Here is a 17,222-nt window from a genome sequence, read left to right on the forward strand (position 1 = left end):
TGCGCGGGCGAGGCGCCGCCGGCTGCCCCCAGCCCCGCGACGAGAAAATGGCCGCGGCAGCACCGCGCTCGGTCGCGCCGTGCGGCGCCGCGGCGCCCCCGCTCCCCCCTTTACCAGCCGGGCGGCAGCGGCGGCGCCTCTCGCGGGTGAGCGGCCGGCTCGGGCCGCCTCGAGCGAGGCCCGTGCGCGGCGAGCGGGGGCGCGGCGCCCCCTGCGCCGGCTCCTGCCCCTCCGCGGCCCTGGCGGGGGTTGTTTATGTTCGAGCCCCAGCGCCGGCTTCTGCGGTGGCGGCCGGGCGGCGTTGCTAACCGTACCTGGGCAGAAACTGCAAGTCACGGCCCTGCGTGTGCTTGACTTCCAAAATTAAAAAAAAAAAAAAAAATCACTTCCAGCGTTTAGGCTTTTGTTTTTACAAAAGCTTTCTTTTGAAACTCAAACGTGCGACTGCAAGCTAAATTCTGGCAATCTAGGATTAGGGAAAACGATAGAGTTTCTTTTCCTGGGCAGGTTCCTTCACATGGATTTCTACTAACCCTGCTTCTGCTGCGGGGTTGGGAAGATGCTGTGCCTGATTTAAAGTTTTAAATTCAGGTAAAGTTTCTGGTTTTAAAACGGCTGTAAGCCCTGAAAAGTGAGCTTACAAAGCTCCGATTAAGCTCAGGAGCATGTAGACTAAAGCTTTGGATGGGGTAAGTTCAAGTACCTAGAGCATAGGAAGGTTAAAACCTAGATAGGTGAAAACTGCTAATTTTCTATATTTTTTTTTCATTATTGAGTTTTCCGTATTGACACCAACCCTATTCATAAGCAAATGTGTTTAAAAACCTTTCCAGTGATGGAGCATGTTCACGCTGGTAAGCGAACAGGAGGTACAAATAAGGAGGAACCGAATTCCAGGCCTGGAAGAAGACGGAAAGACGTTAAACTGCTCCCTGGTGCTGTGTACCACCAGCAGAACCAGTATGAACATTGATAAAGAGTTCAGAAGGCTCAAACAGCGCTGGTAAGCGTACATCTTGCAGTCTTTAAAATCTCCACGGCAAAAAGATGTTTGCCAAAAGAGCAATCGCAAAATACTCTTGTTTCATTAAGAATAAAATGAACAGGATTCAACAAGGAAAAAATCAGTGCAGGTTGCCTATTCTAAAACTTGATGACAATATGCATTTAACAGAAACCTAACATCAGAAGACAAAGAAACAAAAAAACAGAGAAGGAAATTTGAAGACTAATCTTACAAAAATATTCCATTGTGTCTCAGAGGGGCATCATGTGGACGGAAGGGTTTATGGGAGGGTCACAGTGTTAATCCACAAAAACAAGTTCCTGTTGGCAGTTGAGACCAAACTGCTTAAAGCCTTCCTAATTCTTCATAAACTTTTAAAGACTGGGAAGGGAGTTTTCTGAATTAATGTTTGATATAGTGATGTGTTTTTATTTATTGAGTGAAGTTACCAAATGCAACTTCGTAGTTTTATTTTTGATGAGCTGCAGAACAGTATAAATTATTTTTTTTAAAGAATAGCTCAGAAGTGAATAAATTAACAATACTCAACTGTGTGATGGTTGATTTTAGACTTCTTTTCATGATAACATGATACTTATTATAAAGAAGAGCTGCAAATTATGTCTCACTGCAATGCCATCTTTTTCCTTTATTTGAAAACTCTTGAAGGCTATAAAAAGTAATAATATGCACTATAATCTCTTGTTTATTTGATATTTTTATTAAGCTTTTATGAGTAGTCCAGTTCCTACCTTTAGAGGTTTTCATTTGAGAAGTTTTCATTTTTTTTCATTTGAAACATATTTGAGAGGGAATGCAATACCAGTGGCACTCAAGTTTTACAAAAGCTTTTCAGCATCTTCTTAACTTTGCTCAAAACCCGAAAACTGCTTCTATGTATAGGAAATAACTGAGTGATCAATGTGAAAGACAAAATCAGCATTCCCCTTCCTGCTAAAGGAAATAGTACAGAATGCTGAGTTTCCTTTTGCTTCTCAGTTGAAATGTTAATTACATTCACGGAGTAAGAGCCCAGGGATGAAACGCATTAGATTGTTACTTCCTGGCCTCTAGCAACTGCTAGAAGTTGACTAGTCCCACTGTGGGCTGTGGACAGTCGCAGAACTCTGAAAGTCCTGAATTTGCGAACACTTGCGTGTATGTAGCGCTACTCACACAGTACTGCATCGACTGAACAGCTGATGTTAGGCAATGTCATATTCTTTAAGAACTATTATTTATTAGAAATCTCATCTTTCTGTCCCTTCCCACAATGAAAAATTTCTTTTGTTATTAAGAAAAATGTGACTTTAATGATTCAGTACTAAAATGATGAATAAAAGTTTAAGTCTTTTTTCTTTGGATTTCTGATTCTTTCCAATTACTTCTTGTTTTGCCCCTGTCTGGTAAGGTTAGCCAACAAAAAAGGGGCGACTACTTTGTAGAAACTCTATTTCCTTAATTAGGTAATAAGATGGGATTGGGATTACAATTTTACAGTTTTGGTAGTCATGATAGTATACGTTACTTGTTTTTCTTTGCTGTTATATCTATATACAGGTTTGATGGAGTTAATTTATAGGCACCTTGGATTTAAAAAAATGTTATTTGCAACCTATGAATCCCTTCTACAGAATATAAATCAATGCTTTTTAACAGTATTTCTTTTGAGAAAACTATGATTATGAACTATACTTATTTTTCACTATTTTCTTCTGTTGTTCTTAGATTATTCCTTAAAATATTATCAGTACACAGTCTCTGTCCTTTATTTAAAAAAAATAATTTTCCTGCTCTGCTTGTGACCTGATGCTTGTTTTTCTCTGTGAACTTTAAAAGCAAAATCAAACTTATTTCTTGTTCTTACTATGTCACAAGCAATTAAAAATAGCTTTATCTGATATATTTCAAGACAGCTCACATACTGTAGTAAAATCTTCAGAAAGATTCCTAAGAGGAAGAGTACCATTCTTCTTTGTGTTAGGATTTCTAACAACGTATCAAGATACAGAAAAGTTTTTTTTTGTTACATTTTAATATCAAATATAGCTTGCACTATTATGGGTTGTATATTATGTTGGTCTAACATATTTTCTTAACTTTTCCTTGAAGGAATCCTGGTTTTTAAAATCTAATCAGCCTACCTCAAAACATAATACTGTGTTGTTACAGAATAGCCATAATAAAAAAATACCCATTAAGTTTTCTGTTATGTCATGAACATTTTGAGAATAAAAAGCCTGTTATTCATTGCTGTGGCTGTTGCTTAAATATTTGTTTCATCCTTTTAGTCAGTGCTGTACTGTAACCATTTAAACAGAAACAATTATGATCTAAATCTGTGAATTCTCTTATAGGACTATGAGACCAAACAACTGTTGGGCTGAAAAAGCATTATGACTCTTTAACCATCAAAGTGAGATTGAATGACAAAAGATTGATTGAGAGATATGTATAATACCATTAGGAACAATGCAAAATTGGATACTGCTTTAGGAAATAATCCTTTCTTTTTGCAGGGTCTGTGCTACACCTGGAAGACTCATTTTATTTAGTGTGGAAAACCACTAGGGTTTCGTGTACAGCCCGGAATCATTACATCACTGAGTAGTATAGTAACACTCCCAAATATAAGGATTATAGCTAAGATCATAAAAAAAAAATGTGTGGAAGAGAGTCATTTAAAATTTATGTATGAAGTCTTACAAAAGAAGAAATGATCATTTCTAAATCAACTGTAAAATATTCCATCTGAAAAATTTGACAAAACTGGGGAATTCTTCTGTATTTTAATTATTCCTTAATAATGTATATCATATAATTATTTTATTACATTTTTTGAGGCAAAGATTGATCTCTAACTAGAGAAGAATGGAACTACAGATAGTATTCTTCTTCTATTCTATTGGAAGTATGATTTTACCTGCAAACTGATCAAACATATTTATTGATTGCAATCCAAACTTTAAGATTAGTCAGCATTATAAATTCGTTCCTATTTATCCTTCAGCATCACTCTTCTATCATTGTACTATAAGAGCAGAAATTCATTCTGCTCTGAAAGAGCGAAAGTCACTGTCACAGTCGCACACTGAAATAAATGCATATTCTTAACTGCCATCTAACAAAATCAAACTTGCAGCTGGTCTTTTCTTGTAATGATCTCACATTCAACAGAAAACTGAACTAATTTGTGGCTGAAATCTTTGGAGATTCTTTGTCAATAATTATTAGCTTCATTTTAATTTTAGTAGAGATATCCAACTTAAACAAATGCATATGATAAAAAGAAAATACCATATTGAAATTGTTTCAGCCTTTCAGGAGGATTCCTTTCTCCTATCTGTTTTTTAGATGTTCATCTATATAACTTTTTAAAAATATTTAGGGTTCAGAGCAATTAAGACAATCTTTTAGCAAAAGTTATTACAGATTTTAGGTAGGTATCTTCTGTATGTATCTGAATCGTGTTTATAAAAATAAACTACAACCAGCTGGGCACATGAGTTCCATACACATACCAGCAGAAATACATACTTAAGCAAAGAATAAGGTAAGGTTTGTGTACAAAAGATTTTAACCCTAACCATAGTGAGAGTAAAAGTTACAAATCACTGCATCTTACCAATAGTCAGTGTGTATGACTTACTCCCTTTCTGTCTATGCTGCTGGCTAAGACATTGAGTTTGTTACACATCTCCCCTCTATTCAGAAGACCCTCTGAAACCTCTTTCTCACTGTACAGAGGGGATTAGAGATCTGGACTGTGGTGATGGGTGTGTTTCTGCCTATGTACTTTAGTAGTTAATTGCAGTACTGTACTCAGTCTCATCTGTAAAGTGGAGCCAATAAATGTGTACATCATTTGTAGAAATATTCATAGCACAAAGAACAGAATACTCATAGGATCTGAAAGATGTAAAGGGATCATGTAGTTTGTCCTCCTGCACTGACTCAAGTTGTAAAGAATTGCAATGGCACTGACTTTTGCTCTTAAAAATCTCAGTTTAAGATGTATCTCTCCATAGAGAGTATATTAGAAAGGTTTTTTTTCAGTATTAACCTAAATTATTTTTTATACAAGTAAGTTACTCCTTGTTCTACCTCAATCAGAGTTCACTTGGCTCTTTATAGCAACTTTGATATATTGGGAGATTGCTGTCATGTACATCCCTCATTTTTTATTATTCTACAGTGCGTTTCTTCATTTATTATTTTTAATCTCTCTGGAGTCTCTTCAACTTAAAAACTGTTTTTTAAAGTGGGACAGTCAAAACAGGATGCAGTACTAATGTAGGTCTCTCCAAAACTGAGCAAAGCAGAATGATTGCCTTGTGTTTCTGACATACCACATTTCTCTTTAATGTATCTTAGATTTTTTTCCAACAAAATCACAGTTAGTTCATGGTCAATTTGTAATCCAATATATCTTTCAGATCCTTTTCTGTAGTATTGTTCCCTAGCCAGCTATATATATATATTTTTTTTTTTGATCAGTTCATTTGATTTCGCCTTCTAAAGAGTATGATTTTGTACTTGTCTTCACTGCATATCATCTCATTGATTTTAGATCATTTCTCATATTTATCTGGATCATTTTTGGACTCTGATCATGTTCTGTTGGGTGCTTGCAACACTTGTGGTCTGGTAGTGAAAATAGCTAGTAGAACTATGGCTAGAATAAACCTGTGTTGAATCAAGTACTCAAGTACCTCTCAGACTGGCAGTGAATCACTGAGCGTTCTTTTTTATCAGCCTGTTTCCTGGTTCAGTTTAAGAGGTCACACAGGACAGTGGCTGAAGCAAAGTCAGTATCCCCTGCGTTCTTTCCCTACTTATCCTGTATGTCAGCTATTCCATTGAAGATGGACAAAACTGTAATTTGATTTCCAGGAGTTTTTTTGGTTATTCTTAGGAATAGCAGATATGAACATAAAGTCCTAGAGATGTGTAAAACCATTGTATCTGTGTAAAAGTCCAGAGCTCTTGCTCTTCTCAGTCTTTCTCTTCTTATCCCACAGGAGCAGGAATGTCATTCTGGACCTTATTTCTTCTGTTGAAAGAATATGGATATCCACTGCTATCTTTGAAGATGTCATTTACGTTCTCTCATAGAAGTATACTCTAACAACATAGGTCCATATAAAATATTCTATTACGTGTAGCAGTTGCCAAATGGTGGAATGTGTGTTTGGAAGGCTCAAGGCAAGATGATGTTTTCTTCAGAACTGTATGGAGAACCAAAGTATCCCCTGTATAGTCACTATGAAATCAGAGGTAAGACTTTTTTTGTGTAGTAAAGCCTGGACACTGATGGAGTCTGTAGAGATCTTTGACTGGTGTAAGCAGTATGGGCCCTGAGACAGGCAGGTTAAGGAAGTCAGAGTTGGCTCATGTGCTCAAATAACACCATACAAAGAAGTTCTAGTGGAACTCATTACTTTATGAGTTGTGCAGTAGTTGGTAACATGTTGTTGTCCCAGTTTATGAAGTGGCTTATTGCAGGCATTTATTTTAACTCTTAAGATTCTCCTAGACTTTGTCATTTTGTATCCTTTTTTGCAGAATCATTCCCAGCATGCCATCCTTATCATAGCATTAGCCACATGTATAAAAATTAGATGACTCCTGTTGTCATTGGTGCATTATTGCTAATGGGTGCTGATAAGTCACCTTCAAGTATGCTGCAAGGAGCTGTTGAAACAGGGAGACATTTGCATTAGGAAATAGCTGCTTCTACTGTCTGGGTCCTGTTAGAAAGCAATCATTGGAGCTCCTAAGATAACATAGCCATGTCATATAAAAATGTCATTAATATCCCTGTTACTTTTGTCAACAGCTAAGGAGATGTTAAAGACTCTGAACATAATTGCTGTGTGTGTGCTTGGTGTGTGTTTGCTTGCATATTTTGACAGCAATGGATTAAACTGTTTTTGATGTTAGACTCATTTTCTGTTAAAGTTTCTTGAGAGTGGCTTAGATATTTACTCTTCTTTTCTGGGAAAATTCTCATGTGAACTCCACAGCAGTATGTAAGCATATTGTGAGCATATGTAAGCATATTGCTCAGTCTGTTTAGTACTCAGTGAGAAGAAATGTAGTGTTCCTTTTAATATTATAAAGATACCCAACTCTATTTTGCTTTCAGAAAAAATTTTAACATGATTAAATTTCCTTATTTTAACATACTGAATCCTGTAAATTTCTATGAAAGGCACCTAGGTCACAAGCACCGTTTTCCTTATTTCTTAACAAAATAAAAAAATGAAAACTGATCAGTTTTTCATCAATGTGAACATATATGTGCTTTGACTGAGAATTTATGGTTGCTAAAACAACCATAAGCAGACTATTTAAATTACAATTACCCTATGAGGACATTTACAGTGGTGCTGACCTATGCTATGATTAATGGCTGTCCTGTTTGCTGCCGTATAGTATAGAAGCTTAATATATTGTTTTCCAGAACAGAAAAGTTTTAAAGTGCTGTATCAGTTTTCATCACAAAGATTCTAGACTCTGTACCACCCATAAGGATGAATAAAGATTGTAATCATTCTGTGGCAAATTCATCACATGAAACTTAATCTTCTTAGGAATAGGTAATATCATTTACGGAAAGGAAAATTAGATCTTATTCATTACCCATAAGTAGCTTTCCAAGAAGAAAATCATCAAATGACACTTCTAGAAAAGTATTGGAAGGAAATTCAATGCTTTTGAATGTTTCTTTCCTTATTAAAAATTATGTTGCTTTTCTACAGTAGATTTGAAGAGTTTTTTAGAGTAGATTCTATTCTTTGTGCTATGAATATTTCTACATATGATCCTTATGATGCATTTTTTAGCTCCACTTTACAGGTGAGACTGAGTACAATACTGCAGTTAACTACTAAACTACATAGGCAGAGAAGAGTATTATTAGAATATATATGCTATGTATATAAAGTATGTTAAGATGTTTTTACAGTTTCCAGTATGTAGGAGCTGATTAATAATGTTTTCATAATTTGGGGATATTTTAAGTTCTGTGGCAGTCTTCGTCACTTTTTTTTAATAGCAACCCCTCATCTACCATGTCCCCTTCCCCAGACAGGCTCACCTTCTTCTCAGAGCCTCTTTATCCATTTATCTCACTACTCCCTCTGGCTCCTGTGCTAAATGCAATCTTTCAACTTCTTGTCTGTCACTGTTCAAGTTCTTCCCTTCTCTTAGGCTTCCCTAAAATCTTTTTCTGGCTCTTTGATTCAGTTTTTGTGTTCAGATTCTTTCCACCTACTCTCCCAGTACCTAAATCCCTCCCATGCTTCCAACAGAGATTTCTCCAACCCTTTTCTCCCACAACTAGTGCCCCATTCCTGCCTTTTGTTGTGGCTCCCTCCCACTGCCACTTCTTCTATATTAGTCTGTTAGTATACAGTTATATTCAATAACTGAGGATACTGATAGCGGAAAATCAGCCAGATGATAAAAAGAAAATCTTATCCCTGTTTCTTAAGTGTATTTTCTTCAGGGCCATAATTTTGTTTGGTAGTAAAATGTATTTTTCTTGTATTGGTGAACACACGTAATTTTGTTTTAAAAAATGCTACGTGCATACATGTAAGACTAAATCATCAATTCAGCAAATTTTATATTCAATGCAAAGAACCTCAACAAAACGTAATTAATGCAATGCGATGTTTGAGATTTTAAGCCAACAAAAGCCAGACCATTTAGAGCTTGGGTTCCCATAGCAACCTTACTCTATCTCCTCCTGTGTCTGTGTGATAGGACCTTTTTTTACATGACCACATATTGCTAGAGAATGCGCTATATTATTCCATAAATAGAAAATCAGTTTAATAGGTAAGTTAACTACACAAGGACATAGACAATTTTGTATGTATCCTCAAAGGAAATTAAACCCATATGTGGCTTATAGAGGTACTGTATGTATGTAAATATTAGCAGAAATTTTCATGTAAGCTTTAATATGATGTTACATGTCTTTAGATACGCTCATTATTTATTTCCCTGTATATATAGAATATATAAGGACTAGTCAATTATGGGAAGAAGATTGTTGATATTTCTTTAAAAATAATACCTTACTATATGAGCAGACTCATCAACTTTAAGTGATTGTTTCTCTAGGTAGGCAAATATAGAAAAGGATATAGGAACTCAAAAGAGACAGGCTTTAGTCAGTCTTTAGGGCCTGAAAGCATCCCATTTAACTTCAAACACTTAAATGAAGGGGTCTTAACCTTGAAATAGTTTAGGGGGAAAGAAGAGCATCCCCAGAGGATGATTCAGTCGTCCTAAGATCTGATTTGCTTTCTGCCCATCTTTCCCTGCGGACTATGGAGTTGGTCCGGAGAAACTAGTCAAGATTCCTAGCCCAAGTTGCTGCCTAAAGTAAGATAAGTGTACAAACAAGCTGTACTTTCCATGAAAGTTTTCGATGAGTTATACTCAGGAGTCTCCCCATTCCACTTAAATTAATACCAATGTCTTAAGGCCATGACTCCACTTTCACTTGACAGTACAATTTTTTCTGGATCAGATATGAGAACACAGTCTATATCTTTTGAGTATACAGAGATACAGTAATTATTCTGGCTTAACATCGATGGCAAAAAGACAAAATATGTCTTCTTTGACCTAGTATTAAAGCAATACCTATCATCATGGGTAAGTGCAGGAGCATAGTTAGCATTATCATCCACGCTTGCCTTCTGTGGCTCATCAAGACTTTTCTTGATGCTTTTACATTCGATGTATATCTTCTGCAGGATGTTTGCAAGCCGTAATGTCGTGGAAAGTGAAAACATGTAGGATACCCCAGAAACGTTCAGGCACAATGTAAGGGTGTTGTGATACAGATTTCTCTGTTTTTAGAAATAGCCACAATTTCTTACTCAGATAAACTTAAAAAGTGGCAACTTACATTTCAGAAGTAAAATCTGGGGATGCCCTGCTGCACCAGGGATCAGGTTACTTTGCTACAGTTCTGCCATCTGTGATTGTCTGAGACATGGATGTTGGGGAAAGATGTGCTTAATTTTTTATTGAAGCATTTAGTGCAATGATTACTATTCTGTTTATAGCAATAGCAACATTTTAAAATCAATTGGTTTCTCATAGATCCAAAAAGACAATCGGCAATTACTTCTGTTAGCAATGAAGTGTTAATACTACAAAATATATTAACTCAGCAGTGTAAAATAAAATAGCACTTAGATTGCTATTCTTTTGCTTTGGTGCACCACATTAAGAAAGTAAGAACCAGGAGTCAACTGGAGGTGAGAAAAACCAGGTCTTACTGTCAAGCTCTTTGCATTTAATTTTAAACTGAGCACTAATATAAAATGTTGAAAGAAGCTGATAATGGTAATTTGTTTAGATCTCAGGCAGAAACTGTTGAATGCAGTAACTCTTTCAATTTTAAATAAGGAGACTGAAGTACTGAAAAAGGTAGAGGTCAAGCTGGCAGGAGAAGAATATTCAGGATGAGGGTATATGAGAGAGGACAAGGAGATGAAAGTCAAGCTTTTAAGTCCATCAGCAGGACAAGGGGGTAAATGTTTCAGCGAACTGGGCTATTTATTTAGGTAATTAAATATGAAGTTAGAAAATCAGCACTTTGCATTATGTTTTAGGAAACAGCTGTATAATATGGACAAAATACAATCTATATGAAACAGACTGATGTTTGTTAAACATGCAGATGAAGTCAGGTATTATTAAGAACAAAACATATTAATAAAAATTAATAAAAAAAATACTATAAATAATCACAATTCTTACTCTGAGAGATAAGAGTTCTTTTATAAATTCTATTGTAAAAATAAAATTCCATTATAACTACTTGTCACGGAAATCAGTATTTGAGCTATTCAGAGCTTTTAATACCCTAAAATTCTCCTATGGAATTAAGAGATACAATTATCCTAATCTGTAGGAACATAGACACATATAGTGAGATTCATCTTACTTGGCTTTAGATGCCTGCAATACTGAAGTCTGCATCTGAGCTAGAGGTCTGGGCTTCCCTTATACTTAATGGAAATAGGCGCTTGTAAGGTATGATTCATGTGAGATATTTTTATAAGCCTGCCTCAGAGTGAGATGAATTTATCCTTTTTCTTTCCATGAGCTATAAAGTGGATCTAGATGTCTAGCTTAGGTGTACATTTCCATAGTGTAGGAGACTGTTTGGTTAGATGAATCCTATCTTGAGAGACTAATCAGAAAATTTAAACTGGCTTGCTGTCTTCTAGAGGAACATTTGAATCACAAAAAAATCCCCATTCTTAAACATAAAAGTTCTGTGTAATGTTATATCTTTATGCCATGTCTTTTCCTCACTTATGTTTCTAGGCAGATTCTCTTCTCTAATGTTTTTAGACTTGACTACCATCAGAGTAACCTATGCAGCGGGCTGTGAGTGGGCACAGTCTGTCTATGCCTGTGCTGCAGTCTGATGCAGCCTCATACCTCCGATGTACTGGCCATGCAGAAGTGTGTTCGCCGAGTGCCCAGACCAGTTTGCTCTTGTGCCGTGCAGGAGCCTTGTTAGCTCTGGCATGGTGCTACGCTAGCTGCGCTCACATGTCTCGGTCAGCTCAAAGCACTGGCAGGGTGATCTGGGGCCTATCTAAAATACACCATGTAGACAGAGCTGCAGAGAGTTTATAACCCTTTCATCTGCTTTTTTACAGCTGCGCAGTCTGCTTGTCATCTGATTAGGATTGTGACTGTGTGATGGTGTAGATCATGGCATATAAATAGAAAATATCTGCTGATGTCTTGAAATTGGTAAACCTATATATTTTTTTTCTTCTGTGTGATCTACCTGGGTAAACAACTCTGAAGAAAAGAATGTCCAGTCTTCCAGATAGTCAGAGCCAAAATTTGATGTTACACCAAGTGTGAGTTAAGAAGTAACTCAACAACAGCTATTTTAAACTTGCAGTCAGAGTCATTGAGATTAAAAGGTGGCCTTTACTGAGCAAAGGATATGACGTGCTGCAGTCAGTAGGGTGTACTAATGCTGACATTCCCCAGTGGGATGCCCATTACAAGAATATTAAGTCAGTCCCTCTGGGAAATTCAAGTGAGAACTTCACCTCATCGAGTCTATTATATAGTAATCTGAATCTCTGATCATTGCATCCACAATATTCTTCACCCTTTTCCTTATCACTTGCTGTGAAAACAGCTGTATGACACATTCCCTTAGGTGCTGGGAACAGGGAACTCAGAGCATTCCTTCTTATCTTCTGTCTCATTTTACCCATGGAAGCAGCATCTTTAATCAGTTTTAGTTAGGATTTATCTCTTCTATCATCTCTGGAATGAAAATTTCTTCATAACTTTTTCATCTTCTGAAATGATGTAGTTATGGCAATAGCACTTTGTAATGCTGGCCTATGCATTTGATGAAGATAATTACAACATTTTAAGCAAGCATAAGAATTTATAGGCTACTTGTCTGTGTGTCAGAGTAAAGTTGAACACTGTGCTTCCACAAGTGATTTTCAGTATAAATTAAAAGATCATATTCTTTTGATTTTTCATTTTTTTATAAAGCTGAGACTGAAGAAAAACTCTCAAGCTTTTGAGAGTGTCTTCTAATTACTGAGCTGAAGGACAGCTCTTATAAATGTCAATAGATGGGCAGCCTTGGTTTTCTAAACTACGTGTGTGCGGTAATAAAAGTGCCCTTCTAAATGACTTTGTTACCTCGTCAAATTATTCTTTTAAACTATATTTTCAAAGTCAAGTAAATTGCAGCTGAAAATATTTCATTTTTTAGGAATCTAGGCCTGAGTAGATTGTGCCATTAACATCATCTTATTTACAAAACAACCTAAAACTATCTTGAAAGTCTTAATCATAAAAGTAGGCTAAACTAACCATAGAAAGTATGCATTGACATTTCACTCTTCAGAACACTTTACAAATCTTACGAAGTGTTTCTCCCCTTTCATATCGTTGAACTCTGTGACACAAGGAGCAGCAATGTTAAGATGAAAATAGCCCATGTTAATTTAAGACGTCAGCAGGTATAGTACTAGTGATGACAGAACTCTTCTGTGGCTGGCACTTGGTAGGTGCTTTTTAGTGGACTTTTAACAGACTGCATTTAGTGATGCTGCTTTCTCACAACAGCATCAAAAAGCTTAGGTCAACTTTCATTTCAATTTCACTTTCCGAACTCTCAATTAATTTTTTAGGATAAGTACTCCAGTATATTATTGATCTAACATATTTTCTTAGTCCATCACAAGGGGGCAGATTAGTACTGTTCAAATTTATCGGTTTATTCCAATAGTCAGCGGTAGCCATCTACAAAAGAAGACCTCTTCAGATTGATCATCTGAGAAATCTCAAAATGCCTTGCTGCATACAGTTTGATTTTCTTGTCAGTATTGAATGATAAGGCTTTTATTTAAATATTTTAAATGACAGAATGAATGCTTGCTCTGTGGGATTGGGTTTGCCTAGTAACTTTTTAATTCAAGAATTCAAATTAAAAAATATAGTACAATGGATTTTCCACTCCACTTCTCTCACTACTCATGTAGTGCTCAATCAGCCCATTGGAAATGGTTAGATATCATTTTTATAACTTTTATAATGTATAAGCGCAAATGAAAAAGAAAACATCTGATTAAATAAATGTGATCAATAAATGATATTAAAGCTTGTTTCCAAAATTTCTAACTCTCTCATAGTTTCTGGTACTCATGTGATAATGTGTGTAGTGTCTCTTAAAAAATAAAATTTATTTTATGAAAGTAAATTAAAAAGGGAGTAATTTAATTCCATAAATAAATCCCTTTCTTAAAAAAACAAACCTTTATTCTTTTACTTTTTAGTTCACATACAGTGTATTCTTAGCTCAAGCTGTATCCCTCTGCGTTTGTTTGCTAATGACAACTCAGTGGTGCGCTCAGTGTGAGGATGTAAACCAATTTAGCTGGAATATTGCCCATTTCCTGTGTGTCCTCTTTCTCTCTTTTGTCAGTTCCACTCATTCTAAGCTTTTCATTCTCTGCTGAAAGATAACTTTCTAAGTTCCTTTTTTTGATATTCAGAGTAGCAGTATTCATTGTTATTTCTTTTATGGTTGGGCCTCAGTATGTTTACACACATACCAACAGAGGAAGATAGCTCCAGCTTTCAGATTTTTCAAGATAAGGCCTCCCCCCAACTCCCGCTCAAGACCTTAAACACTCAGTACTCACCAGGTAATGCCTGACTCAAATGAGCTGTGGAAGGATACCCTGAATTTTAATCTGGAAAATTAAAAAAAAAAAAAGAGCTTTACCTTGTGTGTTAGAGAAAAATATTTATTAAGTTATTGAATTTACTGTATGCTGTAAATAAAATGCAAATCTGCATTTCAGTTAAAAGTCTCCCTATATTCTGTTGTAGCATTAGAATATTTCTCATGCAGAGAAGTTTTAGACTGGACGTGCACTGTATGACTTTGCGCAAGTATTTTCAGAACATATGTACTAAAGAATGTCTTATTTTTAAATACCTATGATTGTGGCAAAATAAATAAAATAATAAATGTTAATTTTTTAAAAGTTGATAATAGGAGACAGATAACAATATCTTCCTATTCTGTCCCCACATGTGATAGAAATGTCACCAATGAATCCTGGCTGAAAGAAAATGAAGACAGATGAGGATATAAAGTAAGCCTAACTAAACTTTAGGAGTGGATTTCAGCAAAATACTTTTTTTCTTGTGTCCCAGTATGTAGGGTAATCTATATAGGCAGAATCTTCAGAGAAATTATCTTCCAAACTCTAACAAGCAGACAAAGTTGTAAGCATATGCCTCTTAAGCATGAGCAAAATAAGATGGTTCAGCAGCTTGCAAGTTGATCACAAATAGGTGTTTTACTTTGTAAAAGCACCCACCTTAGGAATATCTTATCCCACTTAGGAAGTGTCCTTATGTAGGATAAAACAAAGCAAAATTAACCTGCATGTTAACAAGGTTGTAATAAATCTTTGCTAGAAGATGGTTGAGAAATTTTTGCTGAAGTGAACTAACCACCTGAAACAGAAATTATATATATAAAAAAATTCAACTCAGATGTTTAATGTTTGAGAAAACTACAGGAAATAAAAGACAGGATCTTAGAATGGGATTTGTCAAACAACTTTAGCTAATAATCCCTCATACTATATGCATCTGTGTGTGGGGGGGGTGTGGGTGTGTATACTGATAGAAGTTTTGTTAAAGGAATTGAAGTTTGATTAAAATGATTGCCATATTAAATGCAGAGACTTTGGCATAGTTGGGATGCCAAATTCAAATCTGAATTATTTAAATGGGCTTATATCTTCAGATGGCCAGATTTGATACAAATAGGCAAATACCTTAGATACCTAATTCAGTTTGCAGGTCAGAGGTGTGTGGGATGAAGTACAGAGTGGTGATTATATTAAGGTCAAAATAAAATTTAAAAGCCTTGTTGTTGAAATTTATGCTCGATTTTTAAAAGAACAAGATGTCAACTTGCCTTTATCTTTTTCTGCATCAAAGCAGCATTATTTGAATTTACATAGTTATTATGTATGTTTTTCCTGTTTTAAAGTACCCCATGGTAACAGCTAATGAAAGAAACAGAAATGAATTATGCCAAATATGTATTGCTTGCTCCTGTTACTCCTACTGGTAAATCTAGTATGTAATGACCTTATTCATGGTATCCAGGGCATTATGTAACGGAAAAATATGCATAATGTTGTGGGCAGAACATCCCACACTAAAACAGAATGAAAGTACCCTAAGATACTTTTTAAACTCTAACTACTGATACAGACCAGATGGCGAACGTTCAGCACGCTGTGTTTGCTGATTCCACCTGGGTGCTCCAAGAAATCTTTCTGGATGTGAATGAACTTCTTACTCTCTATGCACTTTAAAGCATCATTTGGGATATATGTCTGATCTTTTCTCTTTAACATGGAATTCAATAACAAAGGATAATGCCCAGAAACTTTTGGAATATTGTGACAAAGGCTATGGTAAGAGAGTTCTTCAATTTTATGTTACGGTACTCCTTGAAAAAAAATCTTAGAAATTTAATTTTGAAGCTTAATTCAATGGATAAATTGATTCTATTACTTAATATTTTCTGAAATATTATCTCCATGCTGAATACAGTATTGAAGAAGACCTATTGTCATATATGGTGTTGTTTATGGTTATGTTATTTGACTTGAACTTATTGGAGATAGATACAGATATATACATTTGTAGTATATATGTAGATATATGATCATGAGATAATTATTAAGCTTGGAAAAAATTAAATAATATAACTTCTGTCTTATTTTTAGGAATGTCTCCTTTATCTTACTGATCTCATGGCAACAGATTATACTTTTCTACAAAAAGGAAAAGGGCACACAACTGAATGGGAACTGTAGCCTCTAGAAAAAACATCAACAAACTGAAAAGGGTAATACACATTTTATATTTTTTAAACAATTTTGCAGTGAAAGTCAAACAGTGACAGTCATAAAATGAAAGCTTAGACTGAAAAGGCTGTTTGGGAAACATCATGTAACAGAGCATCTAGAAATTGCTCCTCCATGATCTCTGTGGAGAATGCTGGGCGCACTGGGAAAGAGTTTCTGAATTATTTTTATGAGAAATGTGTGTGGTTTATTTTATCCACTCACTTTTACATGATGACCTAAGATCGATAGTGTTGACAACTTGACAACTTCTTAAGAAAGGGCAATGAGAGGTAGATATGGATCATGTATTCAGGACTGTATCAGTATACATAAACTGTGAAAGCCTGTCCACTTGTAAGGAGTTTTGCCTTGGAAACATAACAGGAAATAGTCCATGTGCCTAAATTTCAATTCTGAGGAGTCAAGTCTCTAAAACAGGAACCCTGCTGCCCAGTGACTCTGTGGTTGTGCTGTAGGCCTGAGAAAGTTAGTGTAATGCTGCTAGAATATTCATAAACCTTTATTTTCCATTCCAGTGTGAATACCCTGAAATATGTATTGCATCAGAAATAGCTAACTATTTCTGAACAAGCTGTCCTACCTCTCAGCAAATCAGATGGTTGTGCACCTACCAAGCTGGCAGGTGTCCAGCACAGAGTCAGATTTGTGGGCTTAGATGAAAGAACAGTTATGAAAAAATAGAGAGTACTTCTTTATTAATAAATTAAACTGGTCCA

General features: G+C 35.7%; 1 long non-coding RNA gene across 2 annotated transcripts; it reads left to right on the plus strand.

Annotated features, from left to right (window-relative positions):
- Window positions 1–162: 162 nt before the first annotated feature.
- LOC134137913 (uncharacterized) lies at window positions 163–16,577 on the plus strand. Of its 2 annotated transcripts, XR_009957765.1 has the most exons (4): window positions 163–591; window positions 834–1,003; window positions 6,028–6,283; window positions 16,363–16,577. It is a non-coding gene; the product is annotated as an uncharacterized LOC134137913 (long non-coding RNA). The 2 variants fall into 2 exon arrangements; XR_009957764.1 differs by lacking the exon at window positions 16,363–16,577 and having other exon boundaries at window positions 6,028–6,948.
- The last annotated feature ends 645 nt before the right edge of the window (window positions 16,578–17,222 follow it).

Source organism: Rhea pennata, chromosome 3 (assembly GCF_028389875.1).
Source record: "Rhea pennata isolate bPtePen1 chromosome 3, bPtePen1.pri, whole genome shotgun sequence".
Lineage (NCBI taxonomy): Eukaryota > Metazoa > Chordata > Aves > Rheiformes > Rheidae > Rhea > Rhea pennata.